Source organism: Theropithecus gelada, chromosome 6 (assembly GCF_003255815.1).
Source record: "Theropithecus gelada isolate Dixy chromosome 6, Tgel_1.0, whole genome shotgun sequence".
In the NCBI taxonomy this organism is placed as follows: domain Eukaryota; kingdom Metazoa; phylum Chordata; class Mammalia; order Primates; family Cercopithecidae; genus Theropithecus; species Theropithecus gelada.
The window spans coordinates 174,920,011-174,945,214 of NC_037673.1; the positions used below are offsets into that span (position 1 = coordinate 174,920,011).

At 50.9% G+C, this 25,204-nt stretch overlaps 1 pseudogene; it reads right to left on the reverse strand.

Annotated features, from left to right (window-relative positions):
- Positions 1–905: 905 nt before the first annotated feature.
- The window catches only part of LOC112627115, a 54,595-nt pseudogene continuing 30,296 nt past the window's right edge, over positions 906–25,204 (reverse strand).

Sequence of the window (25,204 nt, forward strand, 5' to 3'; positions counted from 1 at the left end):
TTTTTGAGGACCCACCAGTGTGTTTCCACAGCAGCCGCCCCAATTTACATTCCCACCAGCAAGGCACCAGGGTTCCAGTTTCTCCACATCCTCACCAAAGCCCAAGCTTTTGGTACACACATATAAACTCAACTAACCACAATGTGAATAAAGACATCTACCATTTTCGCACCCCAGAAGGGACCCTCATGGAAACTGGTATTGTTGCAAGCTCGCCAGCAGCCAGGCTCAAGAACCACGTCCTCAACTTTCAGTGGTTCTCTCTCTGTCAAGGCTGGCTAACTCTCAACCTAAAAATAAACCTCAAGTCTGAAAATGGAACATTAAAAATGACATTGTCACCTGGACAGAGTGGCTAATAACGCCCCAGCAGGCCGGAGCCCATCAATCATGGGCCGCTGCCTTCTGTTTGGAGAGCTGAGGAAGACGCCAAGATGGGAAGGAGGGATGCAGCACAGGATAAGCTGGGGTGGCTGCCTGGCGTGGAAATCCCAACCCATGCCTCCCGCAAACTGGGAACAATAAATCTAGCAGCCAGATAGAAGCACTGCCCTCCCCGAATTCTATCTGCAAGGTCAACCAGGCCTAACAGAACTGTCACATCGGTGCTGCAGTCATTTATGACCCACTCTTGCCGTGTCTGAACATGAAAGCAATTATCCAATACATACTTTGGCAAGAACCTGAAGTTCCCATCAAGGGGGAGAGAAACACTGTCAAATCAGGATATTTAAAGAAAGAATGAATGAATGAAAAGAAGGAAAGTCATAAAGACACATTCATAATGAAAATTTGAAAATTTCCACTTCCCTAGACATCACATAAGACTTAAGAGTCAGAATTCTTTTGAAAGCTCCATTGTCTTAAGAGTATAAATAGTATCTTTTTAGAAACCCACAATTTCAATCAAGCTGGAATAATGGGAAGTACCATTCATTGAATGTTGTCTTTTAAAATTTCATGACATATGAAATGATTCTCACTCAAACTCGAATTAGAGGCTCAAGCATGTGAGAGCTTGTGACAACGTCAAAGTGACTTGCAAAATGTACACGTAATTGATCTTCTTCACTGGGGTATGATTTTTTTTATCAATCTAGATATTCAGGAAGTACCCAATGAAAGGGCCACAAAAAACAGGGTTATCAAAAGAGGGAGTCTCTCTATCCTTCTTGGGAGCTCTTTCCAAAAGGGCTGGCCCTAGCCCATGTGACCTTGGGCAAGTTCCTTGAACTTGGGCCTTATTTCCCATCTTCAAAATAGGGATAATGATGACACCTACCTCCTAGAGTTATAGTCAGGCTTGTGGTTCTGGAACAGCGCCCAGCATACGGTATGTACTAGAGCAACGTTAGCTATTATTGGCAGCAAATGGCTAAGCCCCAACGGCTCAACAAAACCCAGCCCACAGCCCACACAATTGTGACTCCAGCCCCTGAAGCCAGTGGTCTCAGGCCCTGTTGCAAAAGGAGAGCTTGGCAGACCACACAGTAGAAGCCATATCCTTTAGCCACCAGACAGCCCAGGCTGACAAAAACCTTAGCAATAGGCACAGAGGGGACCCAGGAGTCATTACCAAAACTGCAGTTCCCTCCACCCCAGCCTGGGTGAGGCATGAACACCCACCACCTCCCTCTTCAAATGCCTTCTTTCAGGTGCCAGTTCCCACCAGCAGTCCTCAAGCACTGCTGGCCTGCAGGCCAAGGACTCCTGCACCAGGCCACTCAAGGTTTCCATCCTACCTGTGCCAGCCAGTCTGACTCCGAAGCCCTGCAGCTCAGGGATGTCCCAGTACAGACGCAGGGCCTCGGGGTTTGAGAAAGCACCTCGTTGCTCCACTGCTTTTCCAGCGATGATCTATTTGACGGCAACTTCCACTTTCTTGCCATTGAGTGTGTACTGTGAGGCGAGGGTAGAAAAAAACAAGAAACTGCATTTAAACCTGAAGGGGGGAAAAACGCACAGCCCTGGGTATATCCAGGCCCAAAATGCCTGGCCTCCACCCGGAGAGCCAGGACTGAATGAATCTCAGCTCCAAGATGCCCCTCTCCCTGCCAGGTCTGCAAACATGCACCAAAGTATGCTGAACCAACAACTGTCCCATGTTTGGGAGATAGAACCTGTTCTTCTGAAAGGCAATTTCAAGACTTAGTGCTGACACCCAACTCTAACACTCTCCAAAACCCTCCCACGCTGCCCCCGGCACAGCTATTGAGAAAGTGAGTCTATCTCAAAGATGCCCAGAGGTCACCATGAGCACGTTCTTTTCTTTTTTTTTTTTTGAGACGGAGTCTCGCTCTGTTGCCCAGGCTGGAGTGCAGTGGCCGGATCTCAGCTCACTGCAAGCTCCGCCTCCCGGGTTCCCACCATTCTCCTGCCTCAGCCTCCCGAGTAGCTGGGACTACAGGCGTCCGCCACCACGCCCGGCTAGTTTTTTGTATTTTTTGGTAGAGACGGGGTTTCACCGTGTTAGCCAGGATGGTCTCGATCTCCTGATCTCGTGATCCACCCATCTCGGCCTCCCAAAGTGCTGGGATTACAGGCTTGAGCCACCGCGCCCGGCCGAGCACGTTCTCTTTTCTAACACTGCACACTCCACTGGGCCCCACCGCATGTGTCACATCTAAGCTGACCTCAAGAGGGCCCTTGAGACACTCCACAGACCCCTGCAGTGTCTATTCCAGATGGGAATATAAAAAAAAGGAGTGTCTCTCAGGGTTCCGGGTCTGCCTGACCGGGATAAAAATGCAGACCTAAGATCATTCCTAAATCTGAGCAGGCACCCTGAGCAAGAAAGTTTTCAGGGAAGATTTGGCTTCTGACACCACATCTGGGGGATGCTGGGTGAACACCTGAACCAGAGTTCATTTCCTTGAATGAAAGTGGGGGTGCCCGCGCCTAGGCTGTAGGGCTGTGAGTCAGGGGGTGAATAGGGCAGTGCGCACACAGCTTCAGAAGCGCCTGGCTACTATGTTTTATTATAATTTTACTTGTATTTGTATTTTAAATTTTACTTCTCTATATATTTTATCACGTTATTCTATGATAAAGACTAACTATTGCCATTACTTCAGGAGCGGCCCAGCTTCCTAGGGCTGCAGGCGAGAGCGTCCCCAAGCTCCTGTGAACTCCTCCTCGGAGCCAGCCATCGGCAGCGGACGGGGCACTGCTTTTTCTCGTAGTTGCACCCTTTCCAAACATTCAGAGCTCCCTCTAAGATGTGTGGCACGTGTTTCACCTTGAATCCAAATGAGCCTTTGGTGGCGTGGGTGTGTTGTGGGCTAGAAAACCTCAAGAGCGACTGAGCCCAGTGAGGCTCCTCTGCCTGAGCTCTGGATCACCGGCACTGTCTTTTCAACTCTGAGATATAAATAAAATTCACTCACTTGAAACATTCAGTCAACGTGTGATCTAATTAGGGATCTAAACGCCAGCTTCCGAGGGCCTGCCTGTCACTTCAAGTGGTGTCGCCGGCCCTTCCCCATGTGAGACAAAAACGTCTTGCCTGCTCCGTGCCCCACTATGCTTCACGCAGGGGTCCACGTGCAGCTCATGGGCGCTAATAATGCCACCTTCCACCCACCGGCAAAATACAGTGGCATCCCCTTAAAAGAAATCCTGCTACCATTTCCTCTGGGGAGAGAGGACAGGGAAAGAGAAAGGAAAAAGCCGCCGCGCCCCTGCCCCTGCACGGGGCCTCCCCAGATAGACAGGAGCCCAGCAGCCTCCTGTCAGGAAGGGCCGGACATCCCAGCCATGACCTGAGCAAAGGCCCACTGGACTTGGACAGCCATGGCTGCACTGGGGGCTGCAGGCAGGAAGCCCTCAAATGTCAGGAGTCCATTCCACTTGGCCATGACCCTCCTGGGGTCCCCAGGTCTTTATTCCGGCGAGCAGAAGGCAGGGCTGACTATGAACACCATGTCCTTGGGCGGGACCCCTCGTCTCTCTGGGTTTCCTCATCTGTAAGACGGGCGTGAGGAACACAAGTTTGTCCCAGGGTCAGAGGACCAGCTCCCGACCCACCACTCACTCACCAGACACCAAAAGCACCTGCTGTTGGCCAAGCAGCTGAGCTCTGAGAGGAGATGAACCCACAAGGTTCCTGTCCTCAAGAAGCCTCCACTCGAGATAGAAAGATGTGGACACACACAAGAACTCACCCTCAGTCCATGGCAAACACTGTCAAAGCTAAAGATGCAGGCCAGGACCCGTTCAAACAGGAAATGCAGGGAAAGCCTTTCTGACATTTGAGCAGAGCGCAGCTGAGATCAGGTGTGCGGAAGGGCTTTGCGCGGCGTGCAGACCTACTCTGAAGGAAGGCTGATGGTGAGCGGAGACAGCACAGAAACAGAGGCACGAGAGCTGCGTTCGGGCACCCTGTGGCCCGCGGCACCACCAGGCAGGCTCTGTTGTCAACCCATCTTAGAGATGAGGAAACTGAGGCTTTAATGCTAAGTGAGTTGCCCAAAGTCTTGCCTCAGAGGCAGAGGGGGAGCCAGGGCTAAGTGACAGAGCCCCTGTGCATGAAGACCCTCAGAGGAGCCGCTGTGAAGGCCGGCGGCAAGGACCACGCCGCAAGAGCCTCCCTAGTCCCTGCCACATCATCATCAGGGTGCCGCATCATCACCCTGAGCTGCAGCGGGCGGGTGAGGGGCTCCTCTCCTCCGTGTCACAGGCCACAGACGGATGAGTCTTACTCAACATGAGGAGTGGGGCTGGCTCTGGGCCCAAATCTCTCCTGAGAACTTGCCAAGCCCCCCACCCCCACCGCAAATGCTGAAAACGGTGCTGGCTTCCCAGGGAACAGAAGCAGCAGCATCTCTCCACGCAGACAGAGACACGCCGCCTCCCATTCCCACCGCTCGGACTGCCCTGGGCTCAGGCTATTCTTGCGGTGGTGCGGAGAGGGCAGCCTACTCTCCACAAGCACCGTGTGAAGGCTCAGACCTGCAACAGGCTCTCCTGCCTTAGCAAGGCCCTGGGACTTTGCAGACGGGACCTCAATTGTCCTCTTCTGACCCTGAAGGGGGTCCAGTTCCTGAATGCGCAGGCTGGGGCCACGCCGTGTCACCTCCCTGTGGAGGCTGGGCCCCTCCCTAGCTCAGCAACAAAACAGGTAAATTCTCTCCTAAGCCTGCCACGAGGGTCCAAAAATTCAAGGGCGTTCAAAAACCTGGAGGAACCCTCCCAATGACTTCCCGAATTGACCCAGGAGAAGACCCTACCTGGGGAGAAAAAGAGCCCAGAGCCCAGTTGGGTGCCCTGGCAGCAAGCCCACGAAAGCCAGGATAACCATGGAAAGAAACGTGACTAGTTTCTCCCTTCCTAACGAACTGCTCCACTACTCTTGTGATCAGATACAGTTTGGTAAGAACCATTTTGGACGCAAAAGACCTAAGTTCTTTTTCAATAAAATAAAGCCAAGGGGACAAATTCAAATTCCAGTCCCCTAAAATGTTCCGGATGAGACAGCACTTACTCACCCAAGAAAAACCTTAGACCCTCATCAGGAAAAGACAAAAAGCATCACTGATTAAAGAAGTACCTTCTGGCCGGGCGCGGTGGCTCAAGCCTGTAATCCCAGCACTTTGGGAGGCCGAGACGGGCGGATCACGAGATCAGGAGATCGAGACCATCCTGGCGAACACGGTGAAACCCCGTCTCTACTAAAAATACAAAAAACTAGCCGGGCGAGGTGGCGGGTGCCTGCAGTCCCAGCTACTCGGGAGGCTGAGGCAGGAGAATGGCGTAAACCCGGGAGGCGGAGCTTGCAGTGAGCTGAGATCCGGCCACTGCACTCCAGCCTGGGCGACAGAGCGAGACTCCGTCTCAAAAAAAAAAAAAAAAAGTACCTTCTTGGAGAGCACCAATGTCCCCACACCCACAGAGAGCTGCCAAGAGTCACCAAGCAAAAAAAAAGAGATGGATGGAAAGCTCCCAAGCTGCAGGGCCCTTCCCACGCAGAACCAGAACGCAAGGGAAATGTGTGGACACCATAGAAATGGAACCAACACAGCAGATGCGGACAGGGGCCGGGAGGAGGAACAGGGGTCCCGAGTGGGAATCGCTCCTCCAGGGATGCACACACGCAGTGGCTGTGCTGTGAGCACTCTCCCCAGCCCCCACCACTGGACAGATTGTTTTCAAGATGTTGAAAGAACTTAAGACAAAGAGAATGATGTACAGGTTTCAAAGTCAATGGTATCACATATTTCAACATTCTCCAGAAAACAGCCTCTTCTGGTAAATCCTGTCTCTGGTTATACCTCACAGACTCAGCCGGCTCCCAGGCAATGTCAAAGTCAGCTTCCCCCGGGAACTCAGTGAGTGTCTGCTCCCATCTTCTCCTTAATGGATAGCCAGTCTGTAGGCTTTAAATACAGCCTGCCACTGTCTGTTTAAATTGTTGTGTGTGTACATTCACACACACACGTGTGCGCGCACATACACACACACACACAAAACAGCTTCTGTCAGCTTGCAGAGACATCCATTTTGTAAGCAATGCAAATTAAAACTGATTTAATCTGGGTGAACCTCCTCCTCCCCAACACAGAATCGAAGCAGAGTGTACTGGGGCCGGGAGCTGGGGCGTAGGGGCAACAACACAGCCTTCTGAAGACCTGCCTCTAAAGAGTCAAGTCTTGTCTGTATCGGCAGAACTTAAAATTAAAAGGCAAGAGCCACAGCTCCCATCAGCTCTTTAAAAAGTTAAAATTGGCTGGGTGCGGTGGCTCACGCCTGTAATCCCAGCACTTTGGGAGGCCGAGGTGGGCGGATCACGAGGTCAGGAGTTCGAGACCAGCCTCGCCAAGATGGTGAAACTGTCTCTACTAAAAATACAAAAATTAGCTGGGCACAGTGGCAGGTACCTGTAATCCCAACTACTCAGGAGGCTGAGGCAGGAGAATTGCTTGAATCCGGGAGGTGGAGGTTGCAGTGAGCCAAGATCACATTACTGCACTCCAGCCTGAACGACAGAGCAAGACTCCATCTCAAAAAAAAAAAAAAAAAAAAAAATTGGCTGGGTGCCATGGCTCAACCTGTAATCCCAGCACTTTGAGAGGCTGAGGTGCGTGGATCTCTTGAGGTCAGGAGTTCGAAACCAACCTGGCCAACATGGCAAAATCCTGTCTCTACTAAGAATACAAAAATTAGCTGAGCATGGTGGCATATACCTGTGGTCCCAGCTACTCAGGAGGCTGAGTCACGAGAATTGCTGGAACCTGGGAGGTGGAGGGTGCAGTGAGTCAAGACTGAGCCATCACACTCCAGCCTGGGTGACAGAGCAAGACTTAGTCTCAAAAAAATAAATAAATAAAATTTTTAAAAAAGTTAAAACTAATGTGCTCATTAAAAGTTTTGAGAACACACTAAAACCAGGGGTTAGCAGGGGAAGCCAGTTGGACCTGCAGGGCTGGGCCCACTAACCCTCCGAACATGGGTATTTAGCAGAAGCTGCTTTAAATGCAGTCTCAGAAAGGGTAGGAAAAAAGAATGGCAGGGAGAGGATGGCATTGTTAGGCAATGTGGACAAATGATATATAAAGCACCAGCAAGCTGCTCAGATGTGAGCGCCCCTCGATGTGTGGGCTCATGGGGTGATGGCAGCAGTCTCCTCGCTGGCAGAAGATGGTCGTAGCAGGATGCCCTTGGTTTCCAGGATAAGGCTGGGCACATGTCGCACAGACAAGCCCACATGGATGGTGTCATGAATCCTCTTCACCAAGTCAGGCTGGAAGGTGTGCCCGGAGGCCATCTCCAGGAGGAGGATCATCCTCTCCTCCCCGTACTTGTTCTACTGGGGGACACACAGGCTGTCCTCCACCTCCTTGAAGGAGTCCACTGTGGAGACAGGAGAGGGCACACTCAGACAGGGGGCCCCTCAGTGTGGGGTCAGGCCTCACAGCAACCTGGCAGAGCAGGAGGGGCAGGCTGCGACCCCCAGGCCTACCAGGGGTGCCTGTGTTCTCCCAGCCCACCAAGGAGGAGTGCCTTGGAGGGACATTTGCTGAGGGAGCTGTTTCACAAGTGGAGGAAAGCCCATCACTGGGGAGGCAGAGAGCGCTTCAGCTCTGGCAGGACAAGCAATGTTTTACCGGGGGGCCAGGTGTGGGCCTTATTCACTTAATAACAGATTAATTCAAGATAAAAAAGAGGGCCAAGTACAGTGGCTCACGCCTGTAATCCCAGCACTCTAGGAGGCTGAGGTGGGAGGATCACTTAAGTCCAGGAGATTGAGACCAGCCTGAACAACATACGGAGACTTTGTCGCCACAAAAAAGTAATAACTAAGCCAGGCATGGTAGCACATGCCTGTAGACACAGCTGCTCAGGAAGCTGAGGCACGAGGATTGCTTGAGCCAAGGAGGTCGACGCTGCAGTGAACTGATTCTGCCACTGCCCTCCAGCCTGGGCAACAGAGTGAGACCCTGTCTCAAAAAAAAAAAAGGAAGCAGGTGGCCGGACACAGTGGCTCACACCTATAATCCCAGCACTTTGAGAGGCCAAAGTGCGTTGATTACTTGAGCTCAGGAGTTCGAGACCAGCCTGGCCAACATAGCAAAATCTCATCTCTAAAAAACCCACAAAAATTAGTTGGGCATGGTGGTGCACACCTGTAGACCCAGCTACTCAGGAGGCTGAGGTGAGAGGATCGCTTGAGACAAGGAGGTGGAGGTTGCAGTGAGCCGAGATCGCACCACTGCACTCCAGCCTGGGTAAGAGAGTAAGATCCTGTCTCAAAAAACAAAAGTAGGCCGGGCGCAGTGGCTCACGCCTGTAATCCCAGCACTTTGGGAGGCCGAGACGGGCGGATCACGAGGTCAGGAGATCGAGACCATCCTGGCTGACACGGTGAAACCCTGTCTCTGCTAAAAAAATACAAAAAACTAGCCAGGTGAGGTGGCGGGTGCCTGTAGTCCCAGCTATTCCGGAGGCTGAGGCAGGAGAATGGCGTAAACCCGGGAGGCGGAGCTTGCAGTGAGCTGAGATCCGGCCACTGCACTCCAGCCTGGGTGACACAGTGAGACTCCATCTCAAAAAAAAAAAAAAAAAAAACCAAAAGTAAAAAAAAAAAAAAGCAGGAGCCTGTGGTGGGGACTCCACTGGAGGGAGGAACAAAGGCTGGAATCAGACCATCAGGGTTTCTCCACCCTGGCTACACAAACGACCTTGACATAAGTTTAGAACTCTGACCTAAGCACTAGCGTGTGACGCCATCTGACTGACTTTGCAGGGTCCCTGGGCCAGGCAGTTTGAAGGCCCACAGAGGACTCCACCATGCAGTTGTGAGACTCACAGGCCTACACTGTCTGTGCTTGGTGTCCTGCATGGTGTCATGTGCTCTTCAGCAATCCTGCACCCACTCTGTGCTTCTGGTTTTTTAACCCATAAAGAGCAGATGCAAGTTGGCCGGGCACAGTGGCTCATGCCTGTAATCCCAGCACTTTGGGAGGCCGAGGCAGGTGAATCACTTGAGGTCAGGAGTTTGAGACCAATCTGGGCAACACGGCGAAACCCCATCTCTACTAAAAATACAAAAATTAGCTAGGCGTGGTGGTGCATGTCTGTAATTCGAGCTACTGAGGAGGCGGAGGCATGAGAATTGCTTCAACCTGGGAGGCAGAGGTTGCAGTGAGCCAAGATCACGCCACGGCAGTCCAGCCTGGGTGACAAAGGGAGACTGTCTTAAAAAAACAAAACGAAAAAAGAGTAAAAGCAAGTAACCAACCCAACAGAGCTCACCAGGAGGATGAAGTACAATGGGGAAGGGGATGGGCCAAGGGGCCTTAAAGACCCCATTCGAGGTTTTATGAGGACGGCAGTGTGTGCAAGGTATCATCTGAAAAGGAGGTCAGGCTCTCAAACGTCCACTGCCACACCAGAGACCAAGGGGCCGAGGTCATGCCAAAGGTAGGGACTTTGGAAATGGCCCCTGGGGCTCGCACCAGGACCCTCCTCCTTCCTGGATACTCAAGAACGCTCAGGGAGAAGAAGAGTATACCAACGTCATAGATTTCCAGGCTGCCGAACCGCGCCCTGTTGGGGTTGAGCGTGCCGTCACTGGCAGGAGAGAAGAGGTCAGGGCTACACCGCAGCTCTGAGGTGAGGCAACTCCCAGGGGTCCCAGGGGAGGGTGGTCACCCCCGCCTTCCGCATGGCATCCCCCAGGACCAGTCATGGATGCTTCCCTCCCCAGCTCCTTGCCCCTCCACCCGGCTCTTTCTCCCTCTCTGGTTAAAGCTCGACATCGAGGGAGGCCCCTCTGTGCAGGAACAGCTGTCACCTCACTCCCTTCCCACCTGCACACGCGTCCCCTGTCCCGGGTGTGGACACTGCTGTGCCTTTGCTGTGGGACCCCCCACCCTGACACCCCTACCTGAGAACCCCATCACAGGGCAGGGAAACTTGGATCACGCCCAGACCCAGCCCTTGGGAAGGAACCTGGCACAGGGATGCCCCACCCCAGGAATGACACAGGAAGGGTCCAAGATGGGGGACAGTTAGCCACGTCGCAGATTGAGCAGACAATGCTTCCTCAGAGGGGATCTTCAGGCTCAGGGGAGGCATGTGCACAGGCACAGGGGCGGGAAGCATGGCGCACCAGCCGGTGGGGGATGGGGGGTCCCAGACATCAGTAGAGGTGTGGGTGGTAGGGACACCCTGGTGCTGGATTGGAGTGGGGTGCCCAGGAAGAGGGTCACTGACTGTCACAGAAAATGCCTCCTCCCGGACCCCCATGCCTCTGGAAGGTGAGGCTCCAGGGCAGAGAAGCTGACTCCACAGCCCTTACCTCCAGCCAAGCATGACGATGCCGCCGGTCTTGGGGTTGATTCTGCAGTCACTATGAGCCCAGATACCTGCAAGGATGGCAGAGGCGTCTGGTCACCCCAAGGAGAAGGGGCCATGACGGGCTGCCTGGACAGATGCTGGGTGCAGGTCCGCAGACATCTGGAGCCCAGAGGCAGGTCTGGCATCGGGCTGGGGGCAGAAGGGAGCCAGACTGTTCCTGCCCCAAGGAACACACCCTCTAGTGGGGGCTGCTTCCTGGGCAGCTCTGACACAGCCGGTGAGGAGAAATGCAGCTCCTGGGGCACCAGCAAGGACCCAGGAATTCAGGAGCATCTGGAGACAACTCTGAGTGGAGCACAGGAAAGAACGAGCCACGTCTTGGGAAGCAAGAGTGGTCGGGGCAGTGGAGGGCACAAGGTGTGCAGAGGTTGGGGCCAGATCTTAGAATGTAATACAACAGCTCATGGCCAGGAAGGAGGCTACTGCACCAGTCCCAGTCATGCAGGCTTGAACCAAAGCATTAACCACACGGACGGAGAACCAATTAGCAGGTCAAACCCAGGGGACGAGGAGGGTGGAAGAAGAGGAAAGAGCCAGGAGTAATGGCAGCACGGTATCAGCAGGCTAATGAGTGGCCACATGTGCAGCTGTTCAGAGAAGGCCTCTGTGCTGGGTGGTGCCGTGAAGCTGATCGACCAAGGGGATCAAATCCCAGGTTTGGACGCAGCATCTAAGGAAAGAGGTTCCTTTGCCACATCCTCCACCCAGGTGCCAAACAGTGAAGAGAAGCCACGCATCTGAGAGTCACCAAAGGAGCAGTTAACTCACCCTCAGCCCTTGGTCAGCCACACTGGGGAACTGGCTGGCCATCATCAAAAGCGCATCTCTGCCGCTTTGCAACATGGGAAGTCATCGGCCTCAGCATCAGGCTGTCCTCCTGAAATAAGCCCCAAAGATTTCCTGTGATCCAGGAAGGGAAAACAGTAAAGAAGCCAGCTTCCATGTCTTCACTGACGGATGGTAGCCTCAGAAAACATCTCTTTTCTCCCAAATTTTGAGACACTTCTCCAGCACTTCTCCACTCCGAGGCAAGCGCTAACCCAAACAGTTCACGACTCGACAGCTACGTAGTCTATCCATGCCTTCACGTGACATGGTGAAAGAGACACTGCCACAAGCCACAGCCAAGCCTTCTACAGGGATGAAGGCCAAGGGGACTGTGCAGGGAGTGCATGGTCCCTGGGTGGCAGCTAAAGAGAATGAAATGAGCCCTAAGCTACTTAATCTGATGCAAAAAAGAGAATTGCAGGCCTTCAGGTCTTCCTCCCACCTCCCCAGGCTGGAGAATGAAACCAATTCTTTCTCACTGGACTTGTTTTTTTTAGATGGAGTTTCACTCTTGTTGCCCAGGCTGGAGTCCAATGGTGCGATCTTGGCTCACTGAAACCTCCACCTCCTGGGTTCAAGCAATTCTCCTGCCTCAGCCTCCCAAGCAGCTGGGATTACAGGTGCCTGCCACCACACCCAGCTAATTTTTGTATTTTTAGTAGAGATCGGGTTTCACCATGTTTGTCAGGCTGGTCTCAAACTCCTGACCTCAGGTGATCCTCCTGCCTTGGCCTCCCAAAGTGCTGGAATTACAGGTGTGAGCGACCATGCCTGGCCTCTCATTGGACTTTTAAAAGATTCACATACACAAATCAGGAAAAAAAAAAAAAAAATCCACTCCTAGGCTTGCAACTGATGTGCCCGGTTTCTGCAGGAGGACATCTCTACGGCTACTCAGCAAACTGAGTTCAGAAAGGCAGCCCCAGGAGATGAGAGCTGCAAGCCTGTGCCGCTCACCTGGGAATCCTGCCTCATTCTGGAACTTTGCTGCCAGCAGCAACACAGTCTTGTTTGCCTGGAGTCAGATCTCCCTTGAATTGGATGGGAAATTTCTGGGTTTTCCGGGCCATTTGTAATACTGTGCCCTAATTACTGAGACCCTGGAAATGAAGAGAAAAAGGAAGATGTAAATCCACTCTGAAGAACTTTTCTTTTGTGGAAACTTCCCCGTGACACACTTTGATCCCTTGCAAAGCCGAGCTGAGAGGAGGAATCCACAAGCAGCGGCTGGCTCCAGGGCACCACAAAGGAAGCGGCCTGATGGCAAAACAAAGCCGCAGAAGCAATGTCTTCCTTTCTACAGCAGACTGAACAGATTTACATCATTCCCATTCTTCAAGGCACTGACTTCAGCCCTGAGCCTCCTGAGAGCTGAGGCAAAAGTGAAACCACAGTGGGAACAGGTGACTGCCAATAACAGACCAGGCCTGTTTGGAATGTGTCATCTGTAATGACTTAAATCTTAAGCTTGCTTTTACTTTCTTTTAAAATATTAGGTTTTTTAAAATAATAAAAAGCAGCCAGGTGCGATGGCTCACACCTGTCATCCCAGCACTTTGGGAGGCCGAGGTGGGCAGATCACGAGGTCAGGAGATCAAGACCAGCCTGGCTAACATAGTGAAACCTCGTCTCTACTAAAAATACAAAAATTAGACTGGTGTGGTGATGCCTGCCTGTAATCCCAGCTACTCATGAGGCTGAGGCAGGAGAAGTTGAGATGGTGTCACTGTACCCCAGCCTGGGCGACAGAGCAAGACTCCGTCTCAAAAAATAAAAATAAAAAGCCATAAAGAAAACCCAAATGGGCTCATAATCTCACCACTCATGTAAGCCCTTATTCACACTCGTTATTCATTTATTCACACAATCACACATATGTTCTTTATTTTTAAAATTTACAGAAGGCCCGCTGTGGTGGCTCGCACTAGTAATCCCAGCACTTGAGGAGGCTGAGGCGGGAGGATTGAGCTCAAGAGTTTGAGATCAGCCTGGGCAACAGAGAGAGACCTCATCTCTACAAATACGAAATTTAATGAAAATTAACCAGGCATGGTAGCACATACCTATAGTCTAGCTACATGGGAGGCGGGAGGTTCCGTTGAGCCCTGGAGATCAAGGCTGCAGTGAGCTGAGATCACATCACTGCACTCCAGCCTGGGGGACAGACGGAGACCCTGTATCTAAAAAAAAAAAAGAATACAATTTACACAAAAGGGATGCTATGTCCTCTGTTCTTGAACTCTCATTTTCACTTACTATCTTCCTGAATCTTTCCATACCAGCATGATGGGATTCAGTCAGGCTGATGGGAAAAATATTAGTTATGATACCCACAAAACCCTTCCGGAAGGCCTGAGGGTTTTCATATGACTTCAGTAATAGACGGGGCTAAAGGCGGCCTGGTCCCATTACCTTTAGTTAAATAGATTAGAATAGTAAACAATGGGACGTGGGGAAGTTAACTAGTTAACTTGTTTACTCATGTGGTCTTAAGACTGACCTTCAGACATTTGAGGGCAGGATGGCTCTCTTGGGAGGTCAACCAGGGATATTACCCACTAATGGTGTGTGCTTTTGGAACCTCGCTTTTAATCATTATCTATAAGTGTGTTGACTCAGAGCTTCTGTTATTAATTATATACTAAATAACTGGCTGGAGTACAAGCTGCTGAGGGCCGTGGCTGCCATTCTTTACAGGACTCTCCCTGGAGTCTGTGAGTGGCCTCAGACCCTCAGCTGGACTGGAAAAGCAGAGTATCTGTGCATCAGTGTACATTCGTTCATCTGTCGTTTGGGCCAGGGTCTGCGGGCAGACCCCCGCAGCTAATGCCCTCTTGTGAGGAGCAATACCTCATCAGCACACGGCCTGTTTCCGTTTTCACCTAGCATCATCTTTTAAGGTAACAATGTTCGTAAACCCACTCCCAGTTGTAAAAAGGAAGACTTGCTCTTGTTGCTTGATTTTGCCACCACGCCATTTCCTATACAGCCCAAGAATCTCTCAGCGCTGGTGCTTGAGGAATGGTCTAAGTGCAGCCTATGTTCACCCTGTCCAGGAAAACAGCTTCAGATCTCATGATCTGATCTGCCTTTGTCTTTCCACATTTATTCATGTCTCTCACCTACACCCAGAAAGTATCGGAAGAAGCTACCTATAAAACTGACTTCATGATAGGATTACTCAAAGAGAAGCAAAACCCTACTCTAAAGATAAGAGGACTACAAATACAAAGCAATGATTTCAGCTCTGAGTTTCCTGGCAGCCAAGGCAAAAATGGAAATATAACATATCACAAAGTATATGTTTTCTCCAAAAAGGAATATCAGTTTCAAAAAGAGGTTATTCTGAAATTAATCCTGAGACATCATATGAGCCCTTGCACATGTGACAAAAAAAGTGACAGAAAAGTGAGTTTTCAAAGAGCAATGTTACAGAAGATGAAGGGCTGTCATTTCTTGGATGGATCCTCAAGCTGAGATTCTAATCCTTTTGGCCTCTCCTCCCAAGGCAGGAGCCCCTGCCCTCCTCTTCAGGGTCATCTGAAGAGTGTTTCTCTACATCCACTCTTGCTTTTCTGCATTCGTCTATCTGTACAGCTGCTCACGGCTCCAGGCATAGGTGCAGCAGGTATGCAGTGGAGGCTGAGCCACCCCTGGGGGGACGCCCCGCGCTGCGGCAGGAAGGCGCTATTCCAGGCACAATGGTTTTACAGTGACACGCAAATACGCAGGGCAGAAAAGATTCCTGGCAAATCCTAGCACTTGCTGCTTTCTGATTCTCCATACGTCTATGCTAAACTACATTACCTTTTGAGAGACTGCAGCGAGCAAGTACTGAGTATAAATAACTCTGAAACAGAAGGCTAAACGACGAATTATATGGCAGCAATAACTCGAGACTGCTTATGAAATAAAAATAGAGGGAGACAGGAATCAGAGCTTTAAATAAAGACTTCCCTGTGTTGTAACCAAGCGAGTTATAGGGAAACGCCACACTTTGAGACGAACTCAGGAGTCCTTTATTAGCCAGCGACTGAGAGATGGCTAGTGCTCAAAATTCTCTCGACCCCACAGAAGGGGCTAGATTTTCTTTTATACTTTGGTTTAGAGAGGGGAGGGGGAGCCTAGCTGTAGCAATCGTACAGAAGTAAAACAGGCAAAAAAAAAAAAAAAGTTAAAAAGACAAATGGTTACAGGAAAACAAACAGTTCCACGTGCAGGGGCTTTAAATTCATCACAAGGTTGACAGGTGTGGGGGCTCTGGGTGTTTTCTGCCAGATACAGACGCGGGGCTTTAGGGTACTATCATCCGGGCGAATTCCTGGGAACTGCAGACATAGCTTGTCACAGCACCTTATCAGTTAATTGCACTCTTTGATATGCTGAGAGTCAGCTTGCACAAGTCCTTGAGGAAGCGGGTGGGTGAGGAGCCCTTGATGTCTTGCAAATGAAGGAGCCAAATGGAGTCCGTCTGGCTTTCTCAGCTAAGGGAGAGTCTATTCATATTAAAACAAGGTAGGGTATCACATTCCCCACTTGCGTTTTTGGAGAATCAAATCATTGATTCCTTGGTTATAACAAGGGGGTTATATTGGGTTTTAAGATACGTAAGTTTGACAGAAGCTATGCACTGCTTTATAAAGTTAAGAAACCAGTTTTAACACACAAGGTCTGAAGACTAAACAAGAGAAGGAGAAGGGGTCCTGCCAATCCAGTAATTACAGTAGTCACGGCCACTTTTAGAGCTGACGGTGTGGTAAGGATGACAGCATGAGGTCCTTTCCGAACAAGAGTGAGTCCTTCTTTCTGGAACTTTTTAACACACACCAGCTCACCCAGCTGGAACAAGTGGCAGGGCCTCGTCTGGTCAGGAACAGGATTGGGATGAGCTCCCCGGACAAGTGGCTGGATGATGTCTTGTACCTGTTGGAAAGACTGCAGGTACTACAATAAATTAGCTTGTGAGATTTCTGTCAAATGGGTATCCTTTACCTTAGGCAAGAGAGGCGGTGCCCTCCTATACAGGATTTCAAAAGGTGAAAACCCCAGCCTGGTAAGGAGTGCATCTTCTAAGAAGGGCTAAAGGAAGGAGTCTTACCTAATTTTCACCAGTTTCTAAGATCAATTTTGTAAGAGTACTTTTTAGGGTACAGTTCATCGTTTTACCTGCCCAGAGCTCTGGGGTCGATAGGCACAGTGGAGTTTCCATTGAATAATGCCTTACTGACTGAGCTATGAACGAGGTAAAGGCTGGTCCATTATCAGACCCTATGGCCACTGGCAGCCTATGTTGAGGGATTATTTCATTGAGTAAAAACCTAACTACCGTGGTGGCAGTCTCGTTTTTGGTGGTAAATGCCTCAGTCTATCCCGAAAAGGTGTCTACTAGTACCAGAAGGTATCTGTACCCAGCCTGGTGTGATTTTATTTCTGTAAAGTCAATTTCCTACCTTTCTCCTGGCGAGTCTCCCTGGAGGCGGTGCCCTGAGCTGGGTTTAGGACCTTGCTTGGCGTTTACCTGGGCATTAGCTGTACACCGGAGAGCTGCTTGGTTAACTAAGTCCTGAAGGTGGGGGATCTCGAAACAGCTCCTTAGAAGGTGGGCCAGTTTTACTTCTCCTTCCTGATTTTTGCTGGCCTGAAGATCCAAAGCCGGTTTTTCCTTCTTTGGAGAATATTTTGGGTGATCTGGCAAGTCAGGTTGCGTTAAGGACACTGCAGGCAGCAGGGTCAGAGGCGCGACTGGGAGTCTAGCTGCCTCCTGGGCTGCAGAGTCCGCTCTTTGGTTACCACGGGCAATGGCCGTGTCTTCTTTTTGATGTCCTTTGTAGTGAATTACAGTCACCTGTTGGGGGAGCCAAACAGCTTTTCAAGCTAGGCAAAATTTCTTTGGTTTTGATAGCCTTTCCTGCTGAGGTGAGTAGCCCACGCTCTTGGTACATGGCTCTGTGTACAGGCCCAGTAGCAAAAGCATGCCTACTGTCAGTGTAAATGTTAGTACGTTTGTCCTCACCCTGTCGGAGGGCCTGAGGGCCATCACCTCAGCCTTCTGTGTCGAGGTACTTGCTGGCAGTGCTTGGGTCCATAGCACATCCATCTCCGTAGTGACAGCAGCACCAGCCTTTCGACCTCCTTGTTCAAGGAAGCTGCTACCATCTGTAAACACGGTGGCGTCTGCCTCCTTTCAAGGCACATCTTGGAGATCAGGTCGGCCAGTTTCTGCAGTCTCTAACAGTTCCTGGCAGTCATGGACAGGTGTGGTAAGGTCTGGATCAGGGAGCAAGGCAGCTGGATTTAAACATTTTGTGTGAGAGAAAGTTAAGCGAGGCTGATCTAATAGTAAACTCTGATACTGTAGGATGCGGGCATTTGACATCCATTTGCCAGAGGCACTTTGTAGTCAAGTCTCTACAGCATGAGGAGCTGTAAGGGTTACATTTTGGCCCAGAGTCAGTTTATCGGCTTCCTGGACCAGGTTTGCTGTTGTTGCTATGGTTACCAGACAACTTGGCCACCTGGAGGCCACGGGGTCTAGTCTCTTAGACAAATAGGACACTGGACGTCGCCATGGCCTCAAGGTCTGAGTGAGTACCCCTTTAGCAACTCCTTGGCTTTCATGAACAAAAAGGTAAAATGGTTTTGAGGTATTTGGGAGAGCTACAGCAGGGGCCTCAGTTAATGCCTTTTTTAGGTTTTCAAAAGTCTGTTCCTCTGTATCAGTCCAAACTAGTGAGCCGTTCCCTCCTGTAGCAGCGTACAGGGGCTTGGCAATCTCCATGAACCCCAATATCCATAGGTGACAGTATCCCACGGCCCCCAGGAATTCACGTACCTGTCCCCTGGTGATGGGAGTGGGGATTCGCAGGATGGCTTCCTTCCGGGCACTGGTGAGTGCCCTTTTTTATTTTGTATACCAGGTAGGACACTCTGGGAAGACAAAGCTGAGCCTTTTTGCTGAGACCTGACACCTGAGCTCCTGAAGGAGGTAAAGTAGGTCCTTAGTATGTTGCAGGCAGCTGTCACTAGTTTCAGTAGCGAATAACAGGTCGTCCACGTACTGAAGAAGAGTACAATTGGGGTGACTGACACGAATGGTATAAGATCCTGTTGGAGGACTTCCCCAAAAAGGGTGGGGGGATTTTTAAAACTTAGAGGTAACCGAGTCTATGTTAACTGGGTGGTGTCTCCTGAGCCAGGATCTGTCCATTCGAAAGCAAAGATAGGTTGGCTTTTGGGGGCCAGAGGAATAGCAAAGAAAGCATCCTGTAAGTCAAAGGCAGTGTATACTGTATGTCCTGGTGGGAGCAGGCTGAGTAAATTATAAGGGCTGGCGACAGTTGGATGGATGGTAACTGTCCGCTTGTTAACCTCCCTCAAGTCTGTACCGGTGGTAATTTGTTCCGGGTTTCTGGACTGGCAACAATAGAGTATTCCAGGCGGACTGACATAGTGTGAGTACGCCAGCTTGTAACAGCTGCTGAGTGTGCGGATTGATCCTCTCTCTAGCCTGCTGCCTCACAGGACACGGTTTTACCTGGACTGTCAGGGCAGTGGCCAGAAGTTCTACAACTACCCGTGGATGATGCTTTGCTAGTCCTGGGGGGTTTGACTCGGCCCAGACTCGAAGAAAGAGAGTCTGTAAGCCCAATAGGAGAGGATTAGTTTTATTTTTTAGCAGTTGTGACAGAGAAAGTAAGAGATATTCTTCTGACAAGAGGCGTGGCTGGCAGGAGCTGAGCAGGAGGGGGTGTTGTGTCCCCTAACGTGAGGTGAGCTTGTTGGGGCTGAGGAGGAGACAGACGCCTGCAGCTTGTGGAGCAGGTTTTGTCCAAGGAGGGGAAAACGGCACTCTGGGACCACAAGAAATGAGTGAGTTACTCTTTTCTGTCCTAAACTCACTTCTCCTGAGTGTGTGACAGGATATTCCTGAATAGCTCCAGGAGCCCCTTGCACAGCCACTCTTTCATTAGAGACATTGCCTAAGGGTGTCTGCAGTACCGAGTGCTCTGCCCCAGTATCTATCAGGAAGTGTACAGGCTGGACCCCCACTGTAGCGGTCACCATGGGCTCCCGGGGGCCAAGAGGGAGGGAGCCCCGGTCCCATCAGTCATCAGACTCCTCCGCTGCAGGGCGGGTGAGGACTTCCTTCTCTTCTGGTTTTTCGTCTGGCTTTAATGCGCATTCCTTCTTCCGGTGCCCAGTCTGCTTGCAATTAGCACACTCGTTTTTCTCCGGGGGAGCCCGTTCACCGTTCCTGCCTTTCCGGCAGTGACCCGGGGTTCCCTGGCCATTCCTCTGTGGTGGGGGCCTTCCCTTCTTGGCTTCCTGGATGGCTGCCGCCAAGATTTTCGCTTGTCTTTTGGATGCTTTATCAGCGGCCTTTTTGGCTGCCTGAGCTGCCTGTTTTTGCTGTTTAAACTTCTCGATTGTCAAAAACTTTCTGGGCTATTTCTACAAGCTGACTGATGTTCATCCTAGCAAATCGCTCTAGCTTTTGTAATTTTCTTTTAATATTGGGGGCTGCCTGAGCCACAAATGCCAAATTAAGAGCACAGCTATTTTCGGGTGCCACCAGGTCAACAGGGGTGTAAGTCCAACAGGCCTCCTGGACGCATTCTAAAAACGCTCCTGGTGACTCATCAGGCCCCTGGACAACTTCAGTCGTCTTAGACAAATTTATGGGTTTTTGAGCGGCTGCCTTGATACCCACAAGGAGATACCGGTGAAAACCATCTAAAGCTCTCTTCCCACCTGAAGAATCTGGGTCCTAATTGGGCCAGGTAGAGAGAAAAACCTCCTCAAGGAGGTCTCTGGCTTCCTCTTCTGGCCTATCAGCTGATGCGAGGGAATGCTTTCGGGCCTCTCTTCACAGGTGAAAAGGGTTAAAAGGAGCTGTTGACAATCATCCCAGGTGGGCTGATGGGTCCGGAGCATGGACTCCATCAGTGAGGTCAAGACCTGGGGCTTTTCAGAAAAGGGGGGATGATGAGCTTTCCAGTTGTACAGGTCAGAAGTAGAAAAGGGGACGTAAACCAAGAACGGAGTTGAGCACTCACCTGGAGGGATTTGTGCCTCTCTCAGCGGGAGGAGGGGGGCTACCTCCTCCTGCCATGGCCGCAATTGGGAGGCAATAAGCAGGGAGCCCACAGGGGACGTAGTTGAGGAGACAAGGGAAGATTCTAAGGGAGCAGGAGGGTTACGAGGTGGCAAAACTGGGTGAGGGAGACGTTCCTCTTCTTCAGAAGGAGGCAATACAGGAAGAGCCGAGCTGGCTGAGGGTCGAAGAGAAAGTGGGGTCTGGCTCAAAAGGACCTTGGAGGTAGAATTATGAACGGTGCGTGAGTGGAGCCATGGAGGAAGCCTCCAGACCAAACTCAGCCATCGATCAACGTAGGGAAACTGATCGGGGTGACTGGGAGTTCCAGCAACAACCTGCCACACAGCCTGAACAACTGTGAGGTTCAGTGACCTTTCTGGGGGTCACCCGGCTCCACACTGTGGCCATTCTACTTCACAGTGTCCGGAGTTTGCCTTTTTAAAGGCAGACCCCATAATCCTCTGAGAAGCCCAGAGAGAAATTTGGTAACATACATTGGAGAGGGCTCCAATCTTTATCGGGCTGGGAAGAAGAGTTTCCCATTCTGGAGGCAAATTAACAAGGTTTAAGCAAAGATATTAAACCCAGCATGGACAGAGAAATTCACAAACTGGCAGGGCGGGGGGGCTGCAGTATCAGAAGAACAGAAACAACATAACCAGGAGTAGGAGAACAACCATAGCTAACGCTTCTTGCCACATAAGGTTCATCATCTTAAGCTCTGAGATTTAGGGAGAGGACAAGAGGCGCGTCCAAGGCCAGTGGAACCTATGTGACTTCCCTCTCCCCTTTGACTTATAGCCTAAATATCTTCGGTGTTTCCACAACTTGAAGGCAAAAAGTTCAAACTTGGCCCTTTCTTTCAAGGGTTTAAGAAGGGAGAGTAGAGCCAAGTCTTGGGGGCGCTAGACTTGCTGTGACACAGGAAAACAAGATGCGTGGGGTAAGGGATGGGGATGAGGAGGAAAGGGGCCACTCAGATCTTTCCTAAGGTAGGAGAGTAGCCACAGAGGAACAGAATAAGAGTCCAGGCAGAGTAAAGCAGTACAGGTGTAGGTTTCTCTGCACAGTTCCTTATCCAGGGGCACAGGAAAAGTTACCGGATGATACAAAAGATGAGCAAGGAGGTCTGCAGGGCGGCTATTCTGAATTCACCGCTGGTCTAATGTGGAGGTGGCCCAGTCACTTGGGCGTGGAGTGTGGCAATCTAGACACCACCAACCTTTATGGCGCTGGAAATCCTAAACACGCGAATGTTTCCCACACTGTTTCCCGTACCACCACCAGATTTGTTTCTCAGAAAACGCAGGACTGGGATGGCCAGCCCAAACCACTCATGAGAAATTGGACCTCCTGTGATAGAAAATCAGTACTGAGGACCTTGAAGTTCTTACCCAGTCATCTAGGGCAGTATCGATGAACTGACATATGGAATTTAAACAGACACCAAACAAGACAACAGACCTCAGGGCATGTAAACAATTACGACAACGTTTTTTTTTATAGACAAAGGGAGGGGGTCCTGTGATGGGAGCAGCAGCCTGCCTGGCCGCTCCCCCTGAGGGTACTTAGGCTCCTCTTAGCATTGGCAGGCCAGTACAAACCCCCAGCTCGTCTGGAGCTATGCCTGATGCTGCCCTAAGCCTTATGAGGTCGCCACGGAATTGCAGGTGAGGGCCCATTCGACCTCCATAGCTGTAGCCGTGGAGCTACAAACTGGAAATTCAAGCGCAAGCCCTTGAACTCCCCAGTCACACACTCACTCACACACAGAGTCCTCAGTTTTATTTATTTATTCCCGTTCTAAAACAGAGATCTCCGGGAGGCCTGAACGAGAGAACACAGAACAGAGAGAGAGAGAGAGAGAGAGAAACTAGTCTTAATGGAGAGGCCGGCCTGTCAGAAACCAGGACTCAGTCCTCCGGCATCCTGGAATATGGTCTGAGTCAAGGGAGGGCCCTCGTCAGGGCCGCTTCCCTCGCAGAGACACACAGAGGCGCCTAACAGAAAACCAGGACTCTGTCCTCCAGTGTCCTGGAATGTGGGCAGAGCTAAAAAGGGAGGGCCCTTTTCAGAGCCACTTCCCTCCCACAGAAAGAGAGTCAGATCTGACTTACCTTTCCGGGACCAGAAACAGAGGACTCAGGAGCTGAATTTTTTGTGGGCACACACTGGTGGTCGATCCGTTCTCCTCCGGAAGACGGTCACCTGTGGGGCCCTGAAACTTCTTCAGGTGGCGCCTCCCCTGTAAGCCCGTCATCCGTCTGGGGGAGCCCAGAGTCAGCCCGGCCCTCACCCGGTGGCAAATATCTTGCTGGGGACTCCAAATGTAACCAAGCAAGTTACAGAGAAACGCCACACTTTGAGACAAACTCAGGAGTCATTAGCCGGCGACCCAGAGACAGCTGGTGCTCAAAATTCTCTCGACCCCAAAGAAGGGGCTAGATTTTCTTTTATACTTTGGTTTAGAGAGGGGAGGGGGAGCCTATCTGCAGCAATCGTACAGAAGTAAAACAGGCAAAAAAAAAAAAAGTTAAAAAGACAAATGGTTACAGGAAAACAGTTCCAGGTGCAGGGGCTTTAAATTCATCACAAGGTGACAGGTGTGGGGTCTCTGGGTGTTTTCTGCTGGACACAAACGCCACGGGGGGCTTTAGGGTACTATCACCTGGGCGAATTCCTGGGCACTGCGGACACAGCTTGCCACAGTACCTTATCAGTTAATTGCACTCTTTGATATGCTGAGAGTCAGCTTGCACAAGTTAAGTCCTTGAGGAAAGGGGGTGGGTGAGGAGCCCTTGATGTCTTGTAAATGAAGGAGCCAATGGAGTCCATCTGGCTTTCTCAGTTAAGGGAGAGTCTATTCATATTAAAACAAGGTTAGGTATCTAAGGGAGAGTCTATTCACATTAAAACAAGGTACAGTATCACGCCTGCTTTGGGGCAAGGCAGCGCTCAAAACACGACACTCGGGGGTGTCAGTCTATGTGAGAGTGACGTGTTGGGTTGTAAATCCTTCCACCGCAAAAGTGCTCTTCCTCTAGCATCTCCATGAGGACTGAATGATGGTGAGACACACAAAGGAAGAGACCTCAGCCAGACACCACTTCCACATGCCACTCCTCTTGAACAGGCAGGCATCTCCCTGTTTCAGCGAGTGGGCCCTGCACCCTCCACCCTGCCACATGCACACCAGAGGCTCATGCCAGCTACCAACAGCAGGGCCCGGGACCAAGAGGCTCTGGGCAGAGGTGGCTGAGATTCAACTAAACCCAGATTACAGTTACACATGATAGCTTCAAGCTGACAACAAGATATCCATCAAAAATTCATTATCACCCCACTGGCAGAATGAGCTATATGCAGCTTCTCCAAGCCCTGGTGGGGGAAGGAAGAGGGGAGGGGCAAGATGGGAAGGGAAGGATGACAATGACACACAGAAGGCCCAGCCAAGGCAGAGGCTGGGCAGCTCTGTCTGCATCTCCCCAACCGACCTGGGAATTTGGAGAAATACGCCTTCCTGTACTTGTTGCCGTTCTCATTGTTCCAGAAGTGTGTGAGTTAGCAAGGGATCGGCTTAGTACATAGCAGCTCGCTGCTGTCTCCCCAAACCCTTTCCTAGTATGGGAGAATTAAAAATAAGCCCAACACACACCACAGCCACACACCCTGGCTATCTCTCTTAAGCTATTACTTATTATGCAATATTCCAGACATATACAAAGGTACAGAGATGGTCCACGCCCACACACCTGTCATGGCAGCCTGATAATGTGTTTCTCCCAGATGAAGTTGCCTCCCTGTATGTGCTCCCCAAAATTGCTGTCTTGAACATGGCGATTGGTTATTTCTCTGTGTGTTAACATTTTTGCTCCATCCACACGCATCCCTGAATAGCATGTGTCATCACTCTGCATGCTTCGGAACACACACACGCTGTCCTTCTACGTGTCCCGCATCTTCCTGAGCTCACTCAGCATGACGTCTGGGTGGCTCATTTGGGCTACTACGTGTTGCTCTGGTTCATTCCTGTTTACTGCTTCGTCATTCGCCACGTGTGATCACAGAACTTCTGCCCAAAGATGGACATTTCTATTATTCCTAATTTTGTTTTCTGTTACAAATCATGGGGTTACAAACATTCTTGCACAGATCACAAGTCAGTCTTCCAGGAGTGGAATTCCTAGATCACAGGGCACGTATGCACCTTCAGCGTCACTGACTACTCCCGCATTGCTCTGCAGAGCAGCTGCACTGAGCCCTGCTCACCCCTCCTAGCACAGCTGGATTTCTAGCTGCCAGGCCCAGCACAGCGGGAGACTATCCCTTTCATGACCAGGCTCTCAGATGCTCAGAGCTGGCCACTGCCTGTGTATCCAGCACCGGTTCAGATTCGGGGCAACGACCACCCTTGCCTGCCAT